The following is a 26062-nucleotide window of genomic DNA, read 5'->3' as shown; positions in this document are numbered from 1 at the left end:
AAAAATCTGAAGACAGAACTGGGTGTCTGCAATTGTAAATAATATAATTTTCTCAGGCGTTAGTATTTATACTGTATTTTAAAGTGCATTGAATGTTATTTATATATGTATGCATTTATTTATTTACTTTATCTAAGCCTTTGCCAGTGAAGTATAGTGTAACAAAAATCCTTACCAGCCATGACCCAGACCACTGGTAATAAGTGACTGTACAAAGTTATAATGAAAGAAAATAATGAGCTGACAAAATGAAGAGCAAAGCCAGCTATGCAATGATTGTTACGTGTTTCATTCCTATACACAACTGAATGCAGTGTACTGAGCATATCTGAGTGAGAACTGAAAACGACTGCAGTTTTAACAAAATAAAGGTAACTGAATTCTTAGAAACATAAAATTGCATAATCAAAATTTGTACAATTATAACAAAATAGTAGCAATTACAGAATGAATGTATACAAATAGTGAGAAAGAGGACTGCAAGTAGATTTCAGGGAGTGCTTTTATTTTATTAAGGTAAATAGATGTTCTTAAAGACCATGTCAAAAGGGAGAGATCATTAAGGTTTATGTTGTGTAGAAAAATGTATCTAAATCCACTGTGTCCTAAATTTGAAAAGATTTTCAGTAGCACATGGTGCATGTGGTCTGAATAGTGTGTGCAGGACCTGAGACTTGAGATCAAAGTATGCATAACGAGGAGTCTGAGGTAAGCTTCTAAGTAACATGTGAAGAAATTTTCCTATAAAATAATTCAAATAATATACAGTGATGGGTGCAAGAATTTGATAGAACAATGCCATTAAACATTTTAAATGTTCTTTCCAGCATATTTGCCTCTTGTGTGTTGCATAGTGTTGTTAGTAAAAGAGTGTATTCAGTTTTAGCCATAAGGATATTTTTACAATAAGTTTATAATGATGCATAGGCAGTAGCCTGCCTAATATGTTATTGAGTTTATGGTGCTCGTGAATCTTGGATGTAATAATTCCGATGTGTTTATAGAAAGCTAATAGACATCAAGACATTTGCTTGAGCCAGTGGGACTGATGCTCTTACATATATATATATATATATATATATATATATATATATATATATATATACATTTATAGATAGATATACTTACCTCTGAGCGGGGGATAATCATAGATACTGCACTCTCAGACTTAGTATGTGGTCTCCTTGATTGATTTTGCACTTTTTTGAAATTCTGAGGATCACAATTATTATCCATAGAAGTTCAGCCAGCACCCCACACATGTTCAGCCAGCAACTCATACACGTTCAGCCAGCACCCCACACAATATGTCACCTGCATCCATTTTCATTAAGTTTTTAGTGCTTTTTTAAGAAAAATCAGAGCTATACATTTCCTCTTAAAGACTCATGGGAAAATGCATATATAGTCAACCCTTTAAAGGCATCCAACATGTCTAAAAAAATCAAACTAACTCTTGTCTGAAAAATAGATCCCTGTCTACTCAAGCCCAAAATAACACTGCCATACTACCTCTAAACATAAGGCTCACAATCACATCCTGTTATACCCCACAGTTATTGACAAGTGCTTGCTACAGTTTATGTTTGCCTTGTAACAAATCTGCCTAAAATTACCTTCAATTGCCCCTCTTCTTTCATTATGTGACTACTTACTCTACATCTCCTGTCCCTCTCAGCATACCGTCTCCTCTGGTGATTATCTTAGATGACCTTCAATTGCCCCTCTCCTTTCGCTATGCGACTTCTTACTCTAACTACATCTCCCGTCCCTCTTAGTATAACTTCTCCTCTGCTGATTATCATAGATTACCTTCAATTGCCCCACTCCTCCCATTTTGCGACTACTTACTCTAACTATATCTCCCATCCCTCTCAGTATACCTACTCCACTGGTGATTACCTTAGATTACCTTCAATTGCCCCTCTCATTTCATTATGCTGCTACTTACTCTAACTACATCTCCCGTCCCTCTCAGTATACCGTCTCCTCTGGTGATTATCTTAGATTACCTTCAATTGCTCCTCTCCTTTCATTATGCTGCTACTTACTCTAACTACATCTCCCGTCCCTCTCAGTATACCATCTCCTCTGGTGATTATCTTAGATTACCTTCCGTTGCCCCTCTCCTTTTGCTATGCGACTTCTTACTCTAACTAACTACATCTCCCATTCCTCTCAGTATACCGCCTCCTCTGGTGATTATCTTAGATTACCTTCAATTGCCCCTCTCCTTTCATTATGCTGCTACTTATTCTAACTACATCTCCCGTCCCTCTCACTATACCGTTTCCTCTGGTGATTATCTTAGATTACCTTCAATTGCCCCTCTCCTTTCATTATGCTGCTACTTACTCTAACTACATCTCCCGTGCCTCTCAGTATACCGTTTCCTCTGGTGATTATCTTAGATTACCTTCAATTGCCCCCCTACTTTCATTATGCGACCACTTACTCTAACTACATCTCCTGTCCCTCGCAGTATACCGTCTCCTCTGGTGATTATCTTAGAAATTGTTCTTCTTATTGTTCTTCTTCTCCTTCTTTTTGTCCATCACTAATCTCCACTGAGCTGTAACATCCCCACCCAGTCTGAAGTAATACCCCCCATTGCCCACTATTGTATTTCTAGTTATCTATTTTTACTTCTATGCCTTTTTGAGTTGATTAGTCCAAGTATGGCAGCGGCCTCTTTTCAGAGATTCCAACTGTTGCATTCATATTTTCGATGAGGAAATCTGCCCAGATCACCAAACTGCTTCCGCAGCCATTTCCAACCCTTCTCTGTGCAAAAGCTAGTGAGGGCTACATGAAAGAGGAAAAAGAATCAAGGACTAGTTAAGTACTGTAACCAGTGAAGCCATGTAGTACAAAAATAGGATGGACAAGGACTAGTTAAGTACTGTAACCAGTGAAGCCATGTAATACAAAAATAGGATGGACAAGGACTAGTTAAGTACTGTAACCAGTGAAGCCATGTAGTACAAAAATATGATGGACAAGGACTAGTTAAGTACTGTAACCAGTGAAGCCATGTAGTACAAAAATATGATGGACAAGGACTAGTTAAGTACTGTAACCAGTGAAGCCATGTAATACAAAAATATGATGGACAAGGACTAGTTAAGTACTGTAACCAGTGAAGCCATGTAATACAAAAATAGGATGGACAAGGACTAGTTATGTACTGTAACCAGTGAAGCCATGTAATACAAAAATAGGATGGACAAGGACTAGTTAAGTACTGTAACCAGTGAAGCCATGTAATACAAAAATAGGATGGACAAGGACTAGTTAAGTACTGTAACCAGTGAAGCCATGTAGTACAAAAATAGGATGGACAAGGACTAGTTAAGTACTGTAACCAGTGAAGCCATGTAGTACAAAATAGGATGGGAAATCAAGTACTTCTGATAACTGAAATCAGCAATAGCAGCATGGATGGTACAGAATCGAGTTAGATGATAAGTAAAAGGAGGCAGATAATATTTCAGCTACATTTTTGAGTCTGATTGTGGAAAAATGTAGTGAGGATATTCAATATGTCACAGAGAAGTCATTGGCATTGAAGAAAACTGAATGAATGACAATAGTGGTGGTAGGTCATACAGATACTGACCAGCATGTGTAAGAAGCAGGAAGTGGAATGGATATTATCGATAGTGATGGTGAAAGGAATGTATTGGAGCATGGAGAGTTGACACAAGTTCCATTGCTGTAGACTCAATGAGAATGGTTGTGATAGTGGAAAAAAGGATTAAGAAGGTACATATGGTTGAATTTCAAGTAAAAGTGGACTGATGACAGTCAGGTGGTTTACATGGGAAAAATATTTTAACCCCATTGTGGTTTAATGTAAAAGTGTGCAAGTTCTTATTCTTGCAGCAAAATAAAAGCATTTTTGTGATATTAGATTGATTTCAAAACCTTTCATCTTCCTGAACATTTGTTTGCTATCTTGTGATAAAAATGTATTTTGTGTTCCATATCAGCCTATGTGATACCAGTTATGTTAAGCAAAAGAAAATATTGAATATTCTGTTTAAAACCACATACATTAATATGCATGAACTGAAAAACACTTTTTTTCTGAATATTTCAAAATGTCTTTTGAAATAAAAAAAAAACGATGTAATGAATGTATTCTGTGGAATAAAACATGAAAAGTATGACTATAATTATTTCGAAAAGAAAGATACCCCCCCCCCCCGGATTCAGCAAGCAGCCATGCAGGAATAAGTTATTCCTGCACGACAGGGACCATTCCTGATCAGCACGGCAGTGTGCCACGCATGTGCATGAAGGTGCGCTGCCATGCTGTAAAACGGAAATGGTTCCATGTACGAGCGCAGGGGGTGTGTCTGACAGCAGAGCTCTCACAATGCACATGCCTCCTGCACTCCAGAATTGCCGTTCGGCAATTTAAAATGAGGGAGAATGCTCGTAACATCCCCAACCCGTCAGGGTAAGTAATCTGGTCAAAGCCATAAGGGACAATCGTCCCTACCAAGCCAAAAGTTGATAGAATAACAGATTTAGAATAAGCACATATTGCACACCTCCCAAGCCATCACTGAAGGATACAAATAAAAAAACACAACAAATATTTTTTGTTTTATACATGCAATAAAATTTAAGCATAGCTGTGCGGGTGGGACCATTGCTTAGCTACGCTTAGCCCAGCTGAAACAGCACAATAAGTTAAAAAGCAATAGACATCCAGCATAAACATACATGCAATAGTGTAGCAGTCAGAGTGTATGCCTTGTATGTAGGCATTCAGGTTCGAGCCTTACCAAAGTCATTTCCATTTTATATGTGTAAACATTAAACATTTTACTATTTGCATATTTATGTAAGAAGTAACTGTTTTTTCTCAACAAGAGTAGTGTATTAGGCCCAGATGTGAGGTGTCAGTGTAATAAAGTAGTGAAACCCCCATATCAACATATGTGCCCCATACAGTATAGTCACACAAGAATAAATTAATCACAGCACATTGGGGGATGTCAGGTAACGTAAATAAATCTAATATTATGCAATGAATAATGACTCAATCCTATACAGGTGGTAGACCAATATAATAAGACATAAGCAATGCTAAGCATTGCACAGCTATGTTGACCGAGTGTAAGCATTGTGTACATATGAATAGTAAGCAATAGATAGACCAGCTAAGTGGATTTGCCATTGGTAAGCAATGCTGAACCTGCCCCTTTAAGCACTGCCAACTTTAGCTAAACAGGTTATCCCGTAGCTTAGCTTAGCTCAGCATTTTCAAAAGTATCCAATCATGGCAAAGGGTGGGGAATTGGCTGTATTTAAACCCTGCAGGTGGGAATACAGCTCATAACTGGTTGTAGCTCTCCACTGTAGGCAGTATGGCAGGAGTTGGAGAGGGCATGCGCTTCCGGGCTTAGCGCTGGGGCATACAGGAGTCCAAGGTGGGACTCCTGGTCAAAAACTATGACATGAGACTGCTGCAGGACCAGTACCAGGGCTCTTAATATAAAGCGGAAGCCTGGAAAAGTCTGGCCCGTGATCTCACCAGTGCCACTGGTATCCCTCAGACTGGTGAGCAGGTCCGGCACCACTATGCTGACTTGAAACTGAGGAAGAGGGAGCTCTTGGAACAGTGGGTCCAAGAAGCAAGAGACAGGTGAGATGTCCCAGCAGTGTGTAAGTATTCATAGCAATAATTATTTACTAAAGTCCAGCCTATGTATGTGATGGATAGGTATGCATAAATGTTTCTCTAGTTTCATTACAGCTGCAGCTGAGTGAGCTGTGAACCAGGAAGCACATGCCAGCAGGTTGCAAATGCTGTGTCGCGAGGCTGGTGAGTAACAATCCTGCTTGTAGTAGTCATACCAAATAAATATAAAGGAGTAAAATGTCACCTGGCAGTATAAAAAATGTGTATGGTTTCCACTGAATAAACCAGACAATATGACAGTAATAGTCCCATATAGGTCATATTTAAATAAAAGTGTAACTGCCTGGCAATAACATTCTAAATCCTGGATTGGTTGTGTTTACTCTGGTATTGTATGGCATGAAATGTTGCATTCATCAAGATCTGGTATGTGAATAGTACTGTTGTGTCAACTGTTTCTCACACTGTGCTACATAAAAAATATGTCTAGGAATGTCTGTATAAGAATGTTGTAATTACAAGGTCAAATTGTACAACCAAGACAGACAGACAGAAAACAGTAAAGCAAACACCAGTACTTGCTAAATAGCTCAATCTGATCAAAGACCACTTCTTGTATTTTTAGCACATACAGCCATAGTTCAAATCCTGGGACTGGTAGTAAGCTGTATGCATAATCATTTCAACAATGAACAAGTGAATAAAAGCATTCTGTTTTATTATTGAATTGCTGCTGAACTGCTCTGTTTCTTTGCAATTTTACATCCCATTTGGTTTTGTTCATTGTTGAAGTATTTTGGAGTGAAGGTGGTGCTGTTGTTCATAGGTTCATAGGTTCATACTAGGCTATCTGCCCTAGGGCATTTAAAAGCCTAGCCAGAATGTGTTTGGCTTTCGCCACCCATTTTAAATCTATTTTGCTATGCCCTTTTTCAAGGTTAGTATACTGTGCCTCTGTCTAACAGTGACACAGAAGTGATACCCGGGGTAAACCTACGATCTCCCATCCACTCATCAAGATTGCTCTTGAAGAGAGTCAATGAGGGACTCTGCCTAACCTGGACTGAGATTTTATTCCAGAGTGAAGGGAGCCTCTGGGTTATGAATCTGTCCCTCCAGCATGTCCTATTTATTTCAGTGCTGAGGTTCAAGTCTCTCGAGCGAGTAGCTCAATGGGATTTGGATTTTCTGAGGTGCAGCATGTCCATTAATTCCGGGTTGGACATGGCTTTATACGTCAGGCACAGATCGCCTCTGAACAGGTGGTATGCCACTGAGTAGAGTTGGAGTTTTTTTAACCGGGCAGCATATGGCATCTGTTTGAGCCCTTTGATCCTCTTGGTGAGGTACTTTTGGGGTCCTTCCAGTTGCTGCAGGTGTCTGGTAAGGTACATCCCAAAAGGGGCATTGTACTCAATTATGGGCCTGATGAGGGATGAGTAAAGAGGCACGATGACCTCCCCTGATCTAGATGTGAATCCCTTCATGATTAGGTGGGCTATATAAAATGTTTTTCTAACCACTTTGGCTACGTGGTTGTCAAATGAGAGATTGCTATCAACTTGGGTCCCCAGGTCCCTAATTACTTCTTCTGTACTTAATGGATTACCACCTATGTGGTAATTTGTGGGCACTTTGTTTTTGCCAAAGGGGATGACTATACACTTTTGGCATTTAGCTTGAGGCCATGGCTCTGGCACCAGTTGTCTGTTTCTATGAGGCCCTTTTGGAGGATGCTTGTGTCGGCTGGAGAGTCGATTATGGTGCCCAGTTTGCAGTCATCTGCGAACTTGGTCAGCCACAGTCCTTCCGTGTTGGCCTGTACCTCCGAGAAATATATACCGAACAAGAGAGGTCCCAGGACTGAGCCTTGTGGGATACCACTTGTAACTGGTTTGGAGTCTGACATGGCTCCAGCAATTCTAACCATGTGGGTTCTGTCCTTGAGCCAGTTTGCAATCCATCTAGTGACATAGGGGTTTATATTTAAGCTGGTGAGCTTATATATAATGCCCGAGTGGGGTATTGTATCGAAGGCTTTGCGAGGTCCAGGTAGGCTGTGTGGACCACCTTCCCCTTGTCAATGGCCTTGGTGACTGTTTCAAAGAAATCAACCAGATTTAAGAGGCAGGATCTGCCCTTAACAAAGCCAAACTGGGTAGGATCCAGTGTCTGTAGGTCCCCAATATCTTTATTTATGAGGTCCATGATGATCCTTTCCATAGCTTTGCAGACCAAGCTAGTCAGGCTTATGGGGCAATAGTTTCCAGGATCCGTTGAGGCACCACCTTTATGGAGAGGGACCACTGTTGCTGTACGCCACTCTTTGGGCACATATCCTGTAGTAAGGCTGAGATTGAACAGTAGTTTTATGTTTGGGTTTAGCTCTTCTTGGAGTTCATGTAGGACGCAGCCGGGGACACCATCTGGTCCCATTGATGCTGTGTTTTTTGCTTTGGAGAGGGCGGCTCTTACCTGAGCATCTGAGATGTCAGGGGGCAGCACTCTGCTGGGATAGATATTTGCCCTTTTGGTGGGGAGGGGGGGGAGTTTGCGCTGAACCTGTCAGCTAGGATGTTGGCAATGTCTGTGGATTCAGTGTATTTTTTGTCATTTTGGACTAATTCTGAGCATATCTGGGAATTACCACCCAGGTTCCTAACATAACTAAAGAAAGCCTTGTGATTATCCTTAGTGTCCTGTGCAATTTTTCTCTCGAAGCTGGCCTTAGACAATTTTATGAGTGCCCGTAGTTTTTTGCTAATACTGATCAGTGACACCTTCCCTTTTTGGGATTTTGCTCTATCATTTAGTAGCTTCCTCCATCTATTGTATAGTTTGTTTATGGCTGGGGTCCACCAGACAGGACGTCTGCCTTTGGAGGATTGGGTCTTGGCTTTATTTGGGATCGCATGATCCATGCATTCCTGAAGGTGTTCATAGAATGCGTTTATAAAGGATTCTGCGGTCTGGGCCATATTTTCCACAGGCCCGGGGGCTTTGAAGGATTCCACCTCGGTTTTGAGGAGTGTGAAATTTGCTTTAAAGAAGTTTTTCACTGTGGTTTTCTGGGCAGGGGGTGGGGTCGGGATGTGAATAGCCAGTGAGATTAGTTTATGGTCTGATCTTACCAGTGAGGGATACACTTCTGGTCTGGAGCATAGAGTCCCCATGTTGGTGATGATCAGGTCCAGTATGTTTTCTCCTCTTGTGGGAGTGGTAACAAGTTGTTCCATAGCATTTGAGTTTATAAATTCTAGGAACCTTTGGGCTAGGGTGTTGGAGCTAGAGTAATGCTCCCAGTCTATGTTTGGGTAGTTGAAGTCACCCAATATAATGGTGTTTGGAGAGACCTTCATATTTTCCAGTGTTCTCAGGAAGGCCGAGTGGGGTTCCTGGGATTGGGAGGGTGGTCTGTAGCAGGCTATAAACTGGAAGGCAGTTTTACCCACTGTTAGTTGCATATGGATAGTCTCTGATGATTCGTGCTTTGCCCCCAACCTGGAGGTGTGGGTATCTTTGATGAATACCGATACTCCCCCTCCTTTTGTGGTTCGGTCCAAGTTTTGGGGCCGAAAAGCATGGTATGAGGTATAACCTGGTACTGCTGGGGTGCTCTCGGGAGCCCTGAACCAGGTTTCTGTTACTGCACAGATACCAATGTTCTCCATGCTAAGGAGAGTTTCGAGTGCGTGTATCTTGAGGTTTAGACTTCTGGCGTTGAGTAGCATTACTCTTAGTTTCTTATCCCTTGTGATACATATGGAGGTGGGTTTGTCTTTTGAGCCTTGCCTAAAAAAGGCACTATGGGGGTAGCAAGAGCCTTTGCCAATATCCGAAAGCCCAGGGGTGACAGGTGCAAGCCGTCCCTAGCGAAGCATTGTGGCTTGTCGGGCATATCATCCCAAGCTGACAGGCATTGGATCCCCTTTGGATGACACCAGTACTTAAGCCAGTTGTTGAAATTGATCATCTTGTCTTCATATTGTGGCATCATTCTTGGTGAGGGTAAGATGCTACTCAAGGTCAGGGTCATACCGGCCTGGGCTACATGCTCAGAGAGCTCCTTTATGTCTCTTTTCATGTAGTCCAGGGAGGTACATCTTAGGTCATTCCCACCAGCATGGACAATGACTGAGTCATATTTGTACTTGCCTTGGAGTGACCTGAGTGCTTGTGTTATGTGGCGGATCCTAGCGCCCAACAGGCTGCTCACTGTGACCCTCTCCTTGTTCAGCCTGGTGAGTGGGACATCAGTGTGCCTGACGATAGAGTCACCTATTACAAGTGTATCAGGTGTGTTGTTTAATCTTAAGGGCTGTGACTGTTTGGCACACTGGCTTTGTGAGATATGTGTTGCACGTGTTTTGTTTTGGGGTAGCGGTTGCTTGGATGTCTGCTTTGGAGGTCTCTGCTGCTTAGGCAGATCTTTATTTAGAGCCTCCGAGTATGTTTTTGTGTGTTTATGTGTTTGGTTTGCTGTCGTGGTAGGTCTATGTGAGACTGGAATTGTAGTGAGTGTGGTTTCCTTCTCCTCCTGACTGGTTATGCCAGTACTGAGTTGAGAGAGCTTAGCCTCCAGTTTGGCTATATGGTTGCATCTCTCACATGTGTTGGAATTTGTTGGGAGGAGGAGAGGGTTGTCTGTGTACATGAGACAGTTGTAACATTGCCTCAAGATTCCCAGATTCACCAGCTGGAGCTGGACCGGAGAGGCAGTTGTAACATTGCCTCAAGATTCCCAGATTCACCAGTTGGACCGGTTAGGAGATTGACAATTGTATAATCATACCTCTCAACTGTACAGATTTCTGGAGAATGTCCAGATATTTGCCTCATATTTTTGCCCTTTTCCTCTATTTTCCTGGCAAATCACTGGGATGATCTCAGAATTGTAGTCACTAAATAATGCCATACATTTGAATTTCAGACTTCAGATCCTTCAGAAAATGTATATTAAAACAAATCCTGTTACTCTAGCAACTTTCTAAATGTTTATAAGAACAATATTTAAAATATATCCTTATTTGTACCCCCAGTTTGTCAAGCTTTGTACAGATGGTTTACATGAAGAGGTTAAGAGCTATGTGCAGAATTATAACTAGGAATCTGGGAATATGTGTAGAAACAGTCAGGTAGTGTTAACAAACATTCCCTCCACAGGTCTACCAGGTAAAAGAAGCAGAATTTAGATATAAGACAGTTGAAGTATACACCGTGTACAAACATACCACTGCTCAAATCAAGGTCATAGGGTATTGCAATAATACCTGTAGAGTAATGATTAGAGCAATGATCATTAAAGTTGTGAGTACTGCAAGGATATACAAGTTGTTAATTGACATCTCTCTCTCCCACCCACCATATCTGCAGCAACAATCTAAACACATAAATCAATGGGTATGTTTTACACCAAACCTACTGTTGGGACATATGTCCTGCTTTTCAACAAATATTGAAATGTGTTTCTATTAATGTTCCATGTTGAAATACTATCATTGGTGGCCTGTTGCTATCAATGTATGCTGCATGCCATTGTAATGGCCACTGTGGTTCCATATATGCATGTGCTCTGTTTGCTATGCATCTGTTCCAAATCTGTTGTTTTGGGTTAAAGGGAATATCTATGCATGCTGATATAACTAATCCCAGATTGTGTTGGCTATTACTAACCCACATATGTTCTAAAACTGTAACACCATAGCACATTTGTGAAGGCCGGTCCCAGCAGACCCACCTCTCCCACCTCATCTGGCTGTGGCACCGGGCCCCAGCACATCTGGGACCCACCGTGGGACCACCTCATCCACTGGTCCTGCACCACCTTCAAGTGGAACCACCTCAGGGGGATGGGGCTTGTCCCTGCCTGGGAATGAGCGCAGACAGGATCCTGTCACCCGAAGCCAGGTCCAGGGTTTGGTGCATAGCGAGCTCCGAAAGGAGTTTGGAGATCGGCTACACCAGCTTGAGGGCTGTGTGGTGCAATTAGAGGGTCAGCCTGCTGCTCCTGCTCAGCACAGCCACCTTCAGGGCCATGAAGGTACAGTGGTGACTGCCCAAGGGTGGGGACCTCAGTCCCACTATTTCCATTTGGGGGCTCATGGGCTTCCGATTTCCAAACACCCCTCCCTGTCCAAGGTGTTTACCCCCCAACATGTGTCATATACCTCCCCTGTATGCTGTCTTGTCTGTCTTCTTACCCAACCTACCTCCCCAAATATACCTGCTGTCCTTCCCCAACATCCCACTCTCACCTTAAAAAAATGGCAATCTGTTCCCAAAAAAAAAAGATTTTGCCCCATACATAGCTGTCCATTTCACACACATGTCCACTGGATACATGTATTCTGGTCTAAATGGCTTCACAACACATTATTGTTGTCCTCACCCCTCTCTCAGGGGTTTGAGTGTCCAAATATACCTCCAAATTCAGTATATATGCACAGCTTTTGCTGTAGAAGAAATGAACAGCTATGGACCTTCCCTACACCCATCCTGCACATCTCTAGCTATTTTCCCTATTGCCTTTCCCTCTGTGTGCCCCCCTTTTCACCACTTTCCTATGACCCCATTTTTCTTTTCTTTTAAAGAAATTAACACAGGGGTAAGTGGTAGTAAGCACTTTTAAGCAGTGGTAAGTGGGATTAAGTCTATTTGCATGGTGCTAAGCAATGCTTACACAGATTAAGTACTTTCAGGCTAACTGTCTGTAAACATATTTAACCAGAAGTTAGCATTGCTTACCACCGGGCAAATCCAAGAAAACACACTTTGTGCCTTAATCACACTGTATCCTGCAACCCTTGTTCTCCCCAGCAACAAATGAATCAGCCCTTGCAAGTCTCAAACACAGGACCTCTCACACAATAACTACTGCAAGTTACCACACAGCCATCTGAGTTATAGACATGTGTGATGCTTTCTCAAACATATCATGCAGCACAGTTATTCAACAATAGGGAAAATGTATTTATATATGTATATGCATATATAGAGATAGACAGATAGATAGATAGATAGATAGATAGATAGATAGATAGATAGATAGATAGATAGATAGATAGATAGATGTATATATGTAAAAATAAATGTTTATATAATCTTTATCTATATCTTTCTATATCTATATCTATATACACATATATATATATATATATATATATATATATATATATATATATATATATATATATATATATATATATATACATGTAGTGCATTTGGACATCGGTTCCACACTCTGAACCTCTCATTGCAAAACATCTGACCAAAGGCTCTGTAAATGGGGGTGAAGGGGCCCAAAATAGGGACCTCTTGTAATTATTGCTATTATCCCTTCCTCCACAGCTGAACTGTTCTGCCTTGCAACAAAATAAAGCAAAAATCATAAACAAACCAACTTCTGAAGGCTTCTCACACCATGTAATATGACTTGAAAGGGTAAAAAATGTGTAAGCAAACCAAACACAGCCTCCAATAAAAAACAAAGAATTTTATTGCAAAATAAAGGATTAGCGCTTTTGCGAGGTTACCGCTTTTTCAAAAACACTGAGTAAATATATATATATATATATATATATATATATATATATATATATATATATATATATATATATATATAGATATCTAAACATATAAAAACAATAAAAAACAATAAAAAATTAAGCAATAAAACAATCAAACTGGTCATCATCTTTTAATTAAGGCAGGTTTTAAAGGAATACCAGCATTAAGACCTGGATGTTTGTGTGACTGTAGAGATATAATCCACTTAACTTCTAACGTTTCCAAAAAAATATTCAAATCTCCTTTCCTATTACTAGGTTTAATGACATGTAGAGCTCTAAAGATGAAAACATTATGCTCTGTCATACTAGCATGGTTAGCCAATGCATTGGTCAAATATTTTTTACGAATACTACCCAGATGCTCCAGTATATGCTCTTTAAACAGACGTGTAGTTTTACCTGCATAGAAACAGTCACAAGAGCTGCAGGTTGCCAAACACACTAAATTGTAGCTTCTACACATTGCCACAAACCTAGGTGAAAATACACGTCCAGTACTAGGATGGATATATTGAAAGGCAATGGAGGGACATGCCTTGCACTTACCAAATGCAAATGTACCATGGTTACTCAATGGTTGTGTGGTGTCAGATCTAGGTCTGTAACAAAGTAATATTTTCAAATTCTTGTTGTTCCTAAAAACAAAACTAGGACATTCACCTACAATATTCCTTACCTTACTGTCAGCCATTAATATTGGCCAGTTCCTCTGAATAACTGGGCAGAACTGCTGTATATTACTAAATAAGGTAAAAAACATCTTAGGTTTAGCAATTTGCATATTACAATACTTATGTTAAGAGCCCTTGCATTTACTTGAGAAATATGGAGCCCCATCTCACAGGTTTATTGTTAGTACATATGAATGTCCAAACTCTTACAGCCATTCTTAATCATGAAGGGGTTGACTCTGTTAGATTGTTTTTAGCACATCACAGTGGATATAGCCATAATGTTATTATGGTGCTATGTATGCTATTGGATTTAATTTTACAGAATAATGTGTTTCTGTTTAACAATAAGTATTATCTGCAGAGACTGGGTGTGGCAATGAGGACCCCATGTGCCAACAACTACGCCAATTTGGTTTTGGTACAGTGGGAGGAAGATCATGTCCTCAGTAGTAATCCCTACAGTCACAATATCAAACATTATGTTAGGTTTGTGGTTGATGTTTTTTTGTTGTGGGCTGGAAGGACAGAGAGATTATTTGAATTTGTTTCCTATTCAGAAGCCATGACCACCTTCTTGAGGTTCACAGTAAATTATTCTATAGAGACCATTGATTTCCTAGATGTAACCTTATATAAGAACAGAGAAGATGGACTGGATACCAAGCTCTATAGGAAATCTTGTTGGAAGAATAGTGTATTGTACCGCTCCAGTATGCATCCTCCTCACATCTTTCCCAACATAGTTAAAGGTCAGGCATTGAGGAACTCTCGCCTGTGTACTAATAATTATAAAATGGCTGACACAATGAATGACTTGTTATAAGGGTTTGTAAACAGAGGGTATCATGATACACATATTGAATGTACTCGTTCTGAGATTAGTCTGCTAAGGCATGGTGAAGGGGCTCCATATGTCTCACGTAAATGCAAGAGCTCTCAACATAAGTATTTTAATAGGCAAATTGCTAATCCTAAGATGTATTTTACCTTATCTGGTAATATACAGCAGTTCTGCCAGGTTATTCAGTTGAACTGGCCAATATTAATGGCTGACAGTAAGGTAAGGAATATTGCAGGTGAATGTCCTAGTTTTGTTTATATGAACAGCAAGAATTTGAAAAGATTACGTTGATATGGACCTAGATCTGACACCAAACAACCATTGAGCAATCGTGGTACATTTGCATGTGGTAAGTGCAAGGCATGTCCCTCCATTGCCTTAGAGATTCAATACATCCATCCGAGTACTGACGTGTATTTTCACCTAGGTTTGTGGCAATGTGTAGAAGCTAAAATTTAGTATATTTGGCAACTTGCAGCTCTTGTGACTGTTTCTATGTAGGTAAAACTATACGTCTGTTTAAAGAGCGTATATTTTTTTGGAAACATTAGAAGTTAAGTGGATTATATCTCTACAGACACACAAGCATCCAGGTCTTAATGCTGGTATTCCTTTAAAACCTGCCTTAATTAAAAGGCGGTGACTAGTTTGTTTGTTGTATTGCTTAATTTTATATTGTTTTTTATTGTTTTTATATGTTTATTAAAAAATTGCACTTTACTCATCTGCTTTTACTGCATTTGTGTTTCCTCCTACTTTATTTTGCTTTTGCCTCTTCTTAAAAGTACTCAATTTTATTTATTCTGCTGCATTTATTACTGCTTGGTAGTAGCCTGATTAAATTGTAACTGTTATTCTAAGTATTTTGGTTTAAGCATTTGGGCTTCATACCAGTTGTTTTACATTAAGAAGGTTTGTGGTCTGCACTGTTATGGCAGGACAGGTAGCTTACATCCTTCTAAGCTGGGAATTGCTGATTGAAGGCTCAGTGTCTGCTATTCTAAAAGTGTATTAGTTCTGGTTTAAGCACTTGGACTTCAGGCCAGTTATTCTACATTAAGAAGGTTTGTGGTCTGCAATCTTGTGGGAGGAGAGGTTGGAGTCTGCCCTTCTGAGCTGGGAATTTCTGGTCACAGGTTTATTCTGCTTGCTTATTTGAACTGTTTCTTTCTGAAATTGGTGCACCTTGTTGGTGTAGCATAGGACCAGATTCAGGCCTGCTGAATCTAGCTTTGTTTGTATAACTTGAGCACTGATTCAGGCCATCTTTTTTTGGAGAAGGTTCCCCTGCACCCAAGTAGTGGGATTGTGCAGTTAGAACTTTTCTGATTGAAGACTGATGGAACAGGGCTAGGTTTTGAGCTTTTTTTTGTTAATTGGGTAACTTGTTTAAATCAGTTTGTTTGTTTGTTTTCTATTGCTATATATATATATATATATATATATATATATATATATATATATATATATATATATAATGCACTTTATTCATCTGCTTTTACTGTATTTGTGTTTCTTCCTACTTGATTACTAGGGGCATTGACTACAACTCTGAACTGAGATATATATAACAATAAGTATCCTTTTCTGTGCGTTTAAAGTGTTTATTTCCTGAAAAAAAAAAAAAAAATATATATATATATATACTTGTTTCCTGCCTTTCTAAGCTAGTAAAGTCCAGTTTTTAGGTTAGTGCTGAATGCAGGGCTGTGTTACACATCTCTGTGTTTGCCCATACCTTACTTGGATAGAAAAAAGTTTCTCTGTTCACCTGTGAGAGTGGGAAGCTTTGAGCGGCCTATCTGTCCCTGGAAGAGTAGTTTCCACCCAGAAATTAGTAGGTTATTGGCCATTTTGGGCTAATTTCTATCTCTTTCATTTCCTGGCTATAAAAAACCGCATTTGCCCGGCTTTGGTGCTGGGCAGCATCAGTTAGCTAGGGTATAACTATTCCCGGATCCGCAAAGTCTCCTCTTCAATTTTTTCCCTTGGAACTAGAATTTTTCCCTTGGAACTAGACAAACTTTCAACTTAAGCACTTAAACCATTCATTTCTCAGCCTGGCACTTGCTCAAAACTCATAGAAAGCACTTATAAACCCTAGCACTAGACCCCCCTATACTGTAAGGATGGCTAAGGCTCTCTATTTGACCTTACCAGCCATTCAGTAAAACAGTTCACTGCACCTATCCAGGCATGTCCAAAGGGCAGTTTCAGTTGTACTCTCCAGTCCAACTGATAAATCTGAGCATTTTGAGGCAATGTTACAATTGCCTCATGTACACAGACAACCCTCTCCTCCTACCACCAAACACTAATACATGCAAAAGATGCAACTATAGAGCCAAACTGGAGACTAAGCTCTCTCAACCCAAGACTGGATCAGACAGTCAAGAGGAGAAGGGAAATACTGGCATCACACCACCAGTCTCACATAGCCCCATTAAACCAGCACCGGCTAAAAAACACACATAAATACACGAAAACATACTCGGAGGCTCTAAATAAAAATCTGCAAAAGCAACAGAGAACTCCAAAGCAGACCTCAAAGCAACATCCACCCCCCCAACACAAACCATGAAACACATACTTCATAAAACCAGTGTGCCACGCAATCACAGCCCTTAATGCAAAGTAACATACCCAACATACTAGTAATAGGTGACCCTATAGTCAGGCACACTGACGTGCCACTCACTAGGCTGAATAACAAGAAGGTTACTGTTAGCTGCCTGTCAGGTGCCAGGATCCACCACACAACACAAGCACTCAGGTCACTTCAGAACAAGTACAAATATGACTCTGTCATTGTCCATGTTGGTGTGAATGACCTGAGCTGTACCTCCCTGGACTACATGAAAAGAGACATGGAAGAGCTCTCTGATCACATAACCCAGGCCAGTATGACCCTGACCCTGAGTAGCATCTTACCCTCACCAAGAATGATACCACAGTATAAAGAAAAAATATAAATTACAACATTCAAAGGGGATCCAGTGTCTGTTCGCTGGGATGACATGCTCGACAAGCCACGCTGCTTCGCTAGAGATGGCTTGCACCTGTCACCCTTAGGCTTTTGAATACTGGCCAAGGCTTTTGCCACCCCCATAGTGCCTTTTTTAGGCAAGGCTCAAAAGACAAACCCACCACCATAAATAGCAAAAGTAACAAAAATCTGAGGGTAATGCTACTCAATGCCAGAAGTCTAAACCTCAAAATGCACGCACTTGAGGCACTCCTCAGTATGGAGAAAATTGACATATGTGCAGTAACATAAACCTGGTTTAAGGCTCCAGAGAGCACTCCAGCACTACCAGGCTACAACTCATACCATACATTTCGGCCACAGAACCCGGACCAAAATACATAAGGCAGGGGAGTATCCATATTTATCAAGGATACCCACACTTCCAGGTTAGTGACACAGCATGATGCTTCAGAGATCATTCACGTGCAACTAATAACAGGCAAAACTGCATTTCAAATTGTAGCTTGCTACAGATCACTCACCATTTCCCAGGACCCCTATTCCACATTTCTGGAAACACTGGGAAACATAAAGGTCCTACCAAACACCCTAATATTGGGTGATTTCAATTACCCAAACATTAACTGGGAGAACTACTCAAGTACTAACTCCCTTGCCCAACATTTCCTAGAATTTATAAACTCAAATGCCCTGGAACAACTGGTCAACATTCCCACCAGAGGTGACAACATATTGGATCTGGTCATCACCAACATGGGCGACCGGTGTTCCACACCGGAGGTCAACCCCTCATTGGTTAGATCTGACCATAAATAAATCACTTTGAATATCCACATTCTGCACCCACCCCTGGACAAGGAAACCACCGTGAAAAACTTTTCAAAAGCAAACTTCACGTTACTTAAGACCGAGGTGGAAAGTTTCAAAGCCCCCATGCTAAAGGATAATGCTGTCCAAGCTGCAAAATCCTTTACTAATGCATTCTACAGGCACCTACAAGAATGCATGGATCATCTTATCCCAAGCAAAACCAAGACCCACTCCTCCAAGAAAAGGAAACCAGTCTGGTGGACTCCTGCCATAAACAAGCTATACAATAGACAGAGGAAACTAGTACAGAAAAGAGTAAAATCCCAAGAAGGGAAGACATCTCTGATCAGTATCAGAAAGAAACTACGATCCCTCATAAAATCATCAAAAGCGAGCTACGAAAGAAAAATTGCCAAAGACTCCAAAGATAACCACAAGGCATTCTTTAACTATGTCAAGAATCTAAGTGGCAATGCTCAGATCTGCTCAGAGTTAGTGCAGAATGGCACAAAATACACTGAACCAACCGATATTGCCAACATCCTGGCAGACAGGTTCAGTGCAAACTCCTCCCCACCCCCACAAGGGCCCATAACCATACCAGAAGAATTTAGAGCCCCTGAAATCACAGACACTCAGGTTAAAACAGCCTTCTCCAAAGCCAAAAACACAGCATCAATGGGACCAGATGGTGTCCCAGGCTGCATCCTACACGAGCTCAAAGACCAACTATCCCCTCGCCTAAACACACTGTTCAAACTCAGCCTCTCCACAGGCTATGTACCCATAGAGTGGTGCGCAGCAATGGTTATTCCACTCCACAAAAGTGGAGCCACAACAGCCCTCAGGAACTATCGACCTATAAGTCTGACTAGCTTGGTCTGCAAGGCTATGGAGCACATCATCATGGAACTCATTAACAGAGACATTGGAAAACTCCAAACACTGGACCCTACCCAGTTCAGCTTTGTTAAGGGAAGATCATGCCTCCTAAACCTGCTGGACTTCTTTGAGACAGTTACCAAGGTTATAAATGAGGAAATGGTGGTACACGCAGCCTACCTAGACCTCACAAAGGCCTTCAACACCATTCCCCATTCTGGTATTATAGACAAGCTCACCAGCCTGAACATAAACCCCTATGTCACAAGATGGGCTGCCAATTGGCTCATGGACAGAACCCACATGGTGAGAGTTGTAGGAGCTAGGTCTGACTCTAAACCGGTTACAAGTGGTGTTCCCCAGGGCTCAGTCCTGTTCGGCATATACTTCTCAGAGGTACAGGCAAGCACAGGAGGACTATGGCTAACCAAGTTCACAGATAACTGCAAACTAGGGGCTATAATTGACTCTCCAGCTGACACAGACATCCTCCAAAAGGGTCTCACTGAGACGGATACCTGGTGTCAAAATCATGGCCTCAAGCTAAATGCCAAAAGTGCATAGTCATCTCCTTTGGAAAAATTAAAGTACCCACAAACTACCACATAGGTGGTAGTCTCCTAAATACAGAAAACATAATAAGGGATCTGGGGACCCGAGTAGATTGTAATCTCTCCTTTGATAATCAAATTTCCAAAGTGGTTAGAAACTCCTTCTATGTGGCACCTAATCACAAAAGGGTTTGCATCCAAATCAAAAAATGTCATTGTGCCCCTCTACTCATCACTCATCAGACCCATCAATAGACTGCAACACTCCATTTGGGATGTACCTTACAAGACACCTGCAACAGCTGGAAAGACCACAGAAGTACCTCACAAGGAGGATCACTGGCCTCAAACAGATGCCCTATGCAGCTCAACTGAAAAAACTCCAGCTGTACTCGGTTGCATACCGCCTACTCAGAGGTGATCTCTGCCTGACATACAAGGCCATGTCCAACCCAGAATTGATGGACATGCTCCACCTAAAGAAAACCTTATCCCCTCGAGCCACCCGCTCTAGGGAATTTAAACTTCACCACAACAATAAACAGAACGTGTGTCAGGATAGATTCCTGTCCCAGAGACTTCCCATGCTTTGGAACAAGATTCCAATCTACATTAGGCAGAGCACCTCACTAACACTCTTCAAGAGAAACCTTGATGAGTGGATGTGAAACAGAAAGTTTACCCTGAGGATCACTTCAGTGGCTCTGCTGGACAGAGGCACAGGGTGCTAATCTAAGGGGGTGGCGAAAGCTAACACATTCTGGCTAGGCTTATAAATGCCTTTGGGCAGATAGCCTAGTACCTACCTATGAACCTATGAACCTATGAACCTTTAGATGTATATATATATATATATATATATATATATATATATATATATATATATATATATATATATACACACTCAGTGTTCGTGTATATTTTAGTGGGTCTGAAGAAGCGGTAACCCCGCAAAAGTGCTAATCCTATATTTTGCAATAAAATTCCTTGTTGTTTTTTTTTTTTATATTAGAGGCTGTGTTTGGTTTTCTCACACATTTTTTATCCTTGCAACAAAATAACCAGTACTTGCAAGTCTTGAACCCAGGACCCTGCACAACATAGCCACAACAAGTGGCCACTAAGCCATCCTAGCTGCAAGATGTACAGATGATTTCTCTAATGTATCGTGCAGAACAGTCAGTCTACCATAGGGAATGTACAATGTGGAAGCACTAAACATTCTAATGATACATTCACAAATAGATATATATATATATATATATATATATATATATATATATATATATATATATATATATATATATATATATATATAAAGAAAGTATATATAGAGGGTCACAGAATATCAAACAGCCATTATTCCTACAGATGACCACCTTTTCAAATGGCCAGTGTCTGATTCTTCCCTACAGATGAGAATTATTGTATAAAACATATACCCACCCACAATGCAAAGAACATGACACCACACACAGTTTGTATACATATACATGTTTATTTGTGGACTATTTCAGTTGTTTATGCCATTTCTTATAGCATTTAGGTGTTTGAAATACATAATAACTGATTAATGCATCTCTCAAAGAAAACATATGATACAGTAATCTGCAAAACATAACATACTTTGCTGTCTAGGCTAAAGCATTAAAGTAGTACAACAGTAAAAACACACTTGCCTTGAAGATAAGAATCAGTCAATGCTTAATTATATGTAGTTCAACAGCTTCCAATTACACTATGTACTCAACCCCCTAGGGGGAAAAGTATCAGTTGTCATAATGTAAATGTATCTGGTACATAGCAATGCTTAACTTAAAATGTCACTATCACACTGACAAACAGAACTGTGTGCAAAACAGTAAGCTGTAGCCCACCACTGTCCCCATGGTGAAACGTATGAAAATGTACAGCCATATACCTTTATGTTTCTTATTACTGATATTCCTCACATGTTGTAACAGCCTAGGTTAAAAACATTTAATACCCCTCCACCATAAATGTCTTACAAGGGCATATAACAGTGTTCTCAATATACTGACCTCCAGACTGTATAGGGTCACACATGTTTTGTCCAGTTGTAGCCCTCATATATATGGACCCTACTCCGCAAATTGTGTGGGAGTCCACAATATCACTGGAATGATAGCAGGAATATCAGCACTAAATAATGATAGACCATACCTATGAACCTCTTACTGCATGACATCTGGACAAAGCCTGATATATAGGTGGAGGACAGAGGATGAAACACAGGGCCATATTTGAAATATTGCTGTTATACACTGTGAAAGTTGCTGCTGTTACAGGATTGGTTGCACCATATCCTTACTCAGGAATAGGAAGTTAGAAACACAAATGGATGTTGCCATGTACTGATAACAATCAATAAAGAGAATGTTACTGATTTGTCAGGGACAAGACCTGTGTGGGGAAAAGACAAAACATAACACCCAATCCTCTGGCCATCATGTGGATAGGCTCACAGTTGAGAGCTATGCAGACAGACTGCATTCCATGCAAAACTAGCATGTACACACAAACCCTATAAAACTAGCAGTATTCAATGCATATAACAGCAATACTCACACACTGTTCCTAGGTCTGGACCCTTATACAAACATGTAGTTGGCCTGTGTCCACAAGTCCTGTTGTAAGAGGTGTTCCTACCTGCTGTCTGTAACACTGCTGCCCCCACACATGAAGGATGTCTTCCATACAGGAAAGGTAAAGGGACAATGCCCAGATGATGTAGTTATTTATAGTAGTGGGTTGCTATGTCATTGGTTATTGGAAGAACTACACAGCTGCCTGCATGCAATTAGCAAGTGGGAAACAACAACTGGTACACAAGCCATATCCTGAACATGAGCATCACCTACAAAAGCCATGCTTCAACCTATTCAAACAAGCTTGATCCCAGTAGTGGAGAGACACAGAGAGAGAGAGAGAGACAGAGACACCAAAAAAAAAAAAACACATAAACAAAACCTCAAAATAAGAAACAAGAAGATATCATGTACACAGAAGGAACCTGAAGATAAACCAGGTATGTGAAACATGTAAGCATGTAACTGAATGTAGTACTTGGTCTGTAATAATGGGATAGATGATTATGAAAGATGTATATGTGCCATCAATACTTGCTGTAATGATGTCCTGCTGAACAAATACTATGGACATAGCATCTGGCTCTGTCTGCAGTGGGCCATACCTGTCAACTGTGCAGATATTCACAGAATGTCAAGATTTAGCCATCATAGTGTTTGTTCTGTTCCTCCAAATATCTATATTAGTCTGGCAAATAGCTGAAGGTGGAAGTAATGAAGTCATGACAGACACATGAGTTTCAGACCCCACCATGTTAGACTTTGTCCACATGTGATGCTCTAAGAGGTGGATAGGTTGGGTCACAGCTGTGGAACCTGACACAACCTGGGAAAAAACAGCTTACATATGGCAACTATTAGAGTGTCTGTCAAACAATCGTGTCTGTGTCACTGCTAGGTCAGTTAATGGGATGTTGCCCATATCCATATGTTATCTGTGAATATGAGTATTATACATGTTTGTATTGTAAATCTAGGATACCTATATAGGGCATGAGCATAGTAAAGCACTGTTGCAGGTGTGTGTGTTAAACTGCATGTGATATATTGAATTAATAACATTCAACTGCACAGTGTTCTTCTGGACAAAGCTCACAGTTGTGCCAGATAACTGTAGTCACTTACAAATATACTTGTGTTATGGCAGCTATATTGAAACTTTATCAAAATTGACTTCCCTGTTTTGTCACCTAGTGAGGTGGACCAATGACCATAATCCTGGTATAACAGGTTAAGCTGTATGATTGAGCTGCAAGACTGTAAATACAGTGTGCCATAATGACATATAACACAAATGTGTACCAGATATCCCCTAAGCATGTGTATGCATGCGTATGTTCAGCTGAAAGGTACAGAAGTAATACCATGGGTCACAAGCAGTCCAGAAAATAGGATGTGCATGTTGCACATGTGTGTAATATCACTGTCACTGCATACAACAAAATAAAATGTGTACTACTACCGATTGTTACATTGCCATGACACTCATATGGGTACTACAGTAGGCATGCTTATCATGTAGTAATCATAGAGGTGTACAACTGTGTTATGACCCACTATTCATGCCTACCACTAAAAGCTATATCAACACCCATATACACTGGATATCAAAGTGTACACACCCCTTTTGGAATGCCAGCTTAGTGTGCTGTATACCAATGAAACCACAGAAAGTCATATCAAAACATTTCTCACCTCAAATGTGACCCAAACCTGTACAATTCTATTGAAAAAGAAACAAAGCTGTTTCATGGAAGGAGAGCAACCGTTGCCAAGTGAAAATGTGATATGACATTAGAATACAAACCAAGACAAATGGATGCTGTAATCATCTCGCAGGTGTTTACACAACATATCAGTGTAAGGGTGTGCACACACATTCAACTAGCTTACTGTACTGAGTATTAATTCCCATAGGTTCCAACTGGACAGGTTATGTTCCCTATTGAACTGAGCAGGCTATAGGACACATCACAGATGGGGATTGTGTTGACATGTGCTTTTGTGGGGTCATGTTCCAATTGCACAAGTACCATGCATTGTAACAGGGGTGTGTACACTTCATATCCACTGCAGCTATATGGAATCAGCAGTACCTTACCTGTACAACCATCCTCCACCAATGATAGGGTAATCCCCATTGGTGGACAGCACCAAGACACAAAGCACATAACAGGTTGCTATAGTGGTTGTACAGGGACACATAGGTGCAGACCACAACTTGAAAGCAAGTGCACCTCTATCTGAGCAAGCATGTAGGTTCACAGGTGACTTCCTGTAATGCTGACTATGACTAGAAATCAGACATATCCAAATCATCAAGGCCAAATGCAACCATGTGTACACATATGTATGCAGTCTCAGAGCCAGTAACACAAGTCAACCTGTAATGGGGGTAAAGCACACCTCATACACGCATGCCATGAATACAGGCAACCTGCATTAGACAGGATAGGTGGGAACAGTGGTGCCCTGTCCACAACATTAGTACAGTGGGATATGCACATCATCCACACTCCTGCCTGCATCAGTGGTGAGCATGGACATAATGCTAACTGATGACACCAACAGCAAGTCTCCATGGGCCATGAGAACATCACACTTTGCCCCTAAATGAACACAGGCATGTGCTCACAGTTCCATCACACACTACAGTAAAACAAACACATGCCACCATCCACACACCATCCACATGGAAGATGGCCACTGTCATCCCTCTACACAGAAATGAATGGTGAATAATGGATTATGCCATTCAGTGCCCAACAGTGGGGCAACTGGACAGGTCAGGGCCAGGAGTGTAATGCAAGATGTCAAAGCCATGATAGCTTACAGTGTTATGGTATAGTCTGGATTATTTGCAATTACTATCCACTGTTGATGTGCATGTGGACAACTGTATGAGGTCCTGTGACCTTTTTTCCTGTTTATGTCTTCCAGGTACAATGTCCCAGGAATGTCGGCCTGCATTCACAAACCCATAAAACGATGCAGTCATCCAGTACATCATCATACATCATGCCATCCTCTTCAGCCGCAGGGTCCAGGATCTGCAGGAGAGGACCGCCCTGTGGAACAAACTCATCCACTGAATAAATAATGTCAGCCTGCACAACCGAAATTATGAGCAGGTGTTGCATTGATGTCCCATTCTGATCTGCCACACCCGTCAGCATCCTGCTACAGTTAGTAGGGACCAGCTAGCCACAGTGGGGGTCATGCCATCCAGCCCCCACTGACACATGCTGAGGAGCTCCTTGCCAACCTTGGGGTACCTGCCCACCAGCCAAACCAGCAGGCTGAAGACAGCATTGTGGAGGTGGGTGCCACCCACATAATGGACAAGGAGCATGTAGGTAAGGTCCCAAGGAACATTACTAGACCACTGTTGCTTATCCATTTTCATCTGTAAAGTATTTACATGCATATGTCAGATAAGATAGTTTGTTGCTGCAGTGAAGTAATGAACAGATGTGCATAAT

The sequence above is a fragment of the Protopterus annectens genome, chromosome 2.part2, assembly GCF_019279795.1.
Source record: "Protopterus annectens isolate FY-2018-M chromosome 2.part2, PAN1.0, whole genome shotgun sequence".
Lineage (NCBI taxonomy): Eukaryota > Metazoa > Chordata > Ceratodontiformes > Protopteridae > Protopterus > Protopterus annectens.
The sequence above is the reverse complement of the archived record's forward strand: the minus strand, read 5'-3'. Positions refer to the sequence as shown.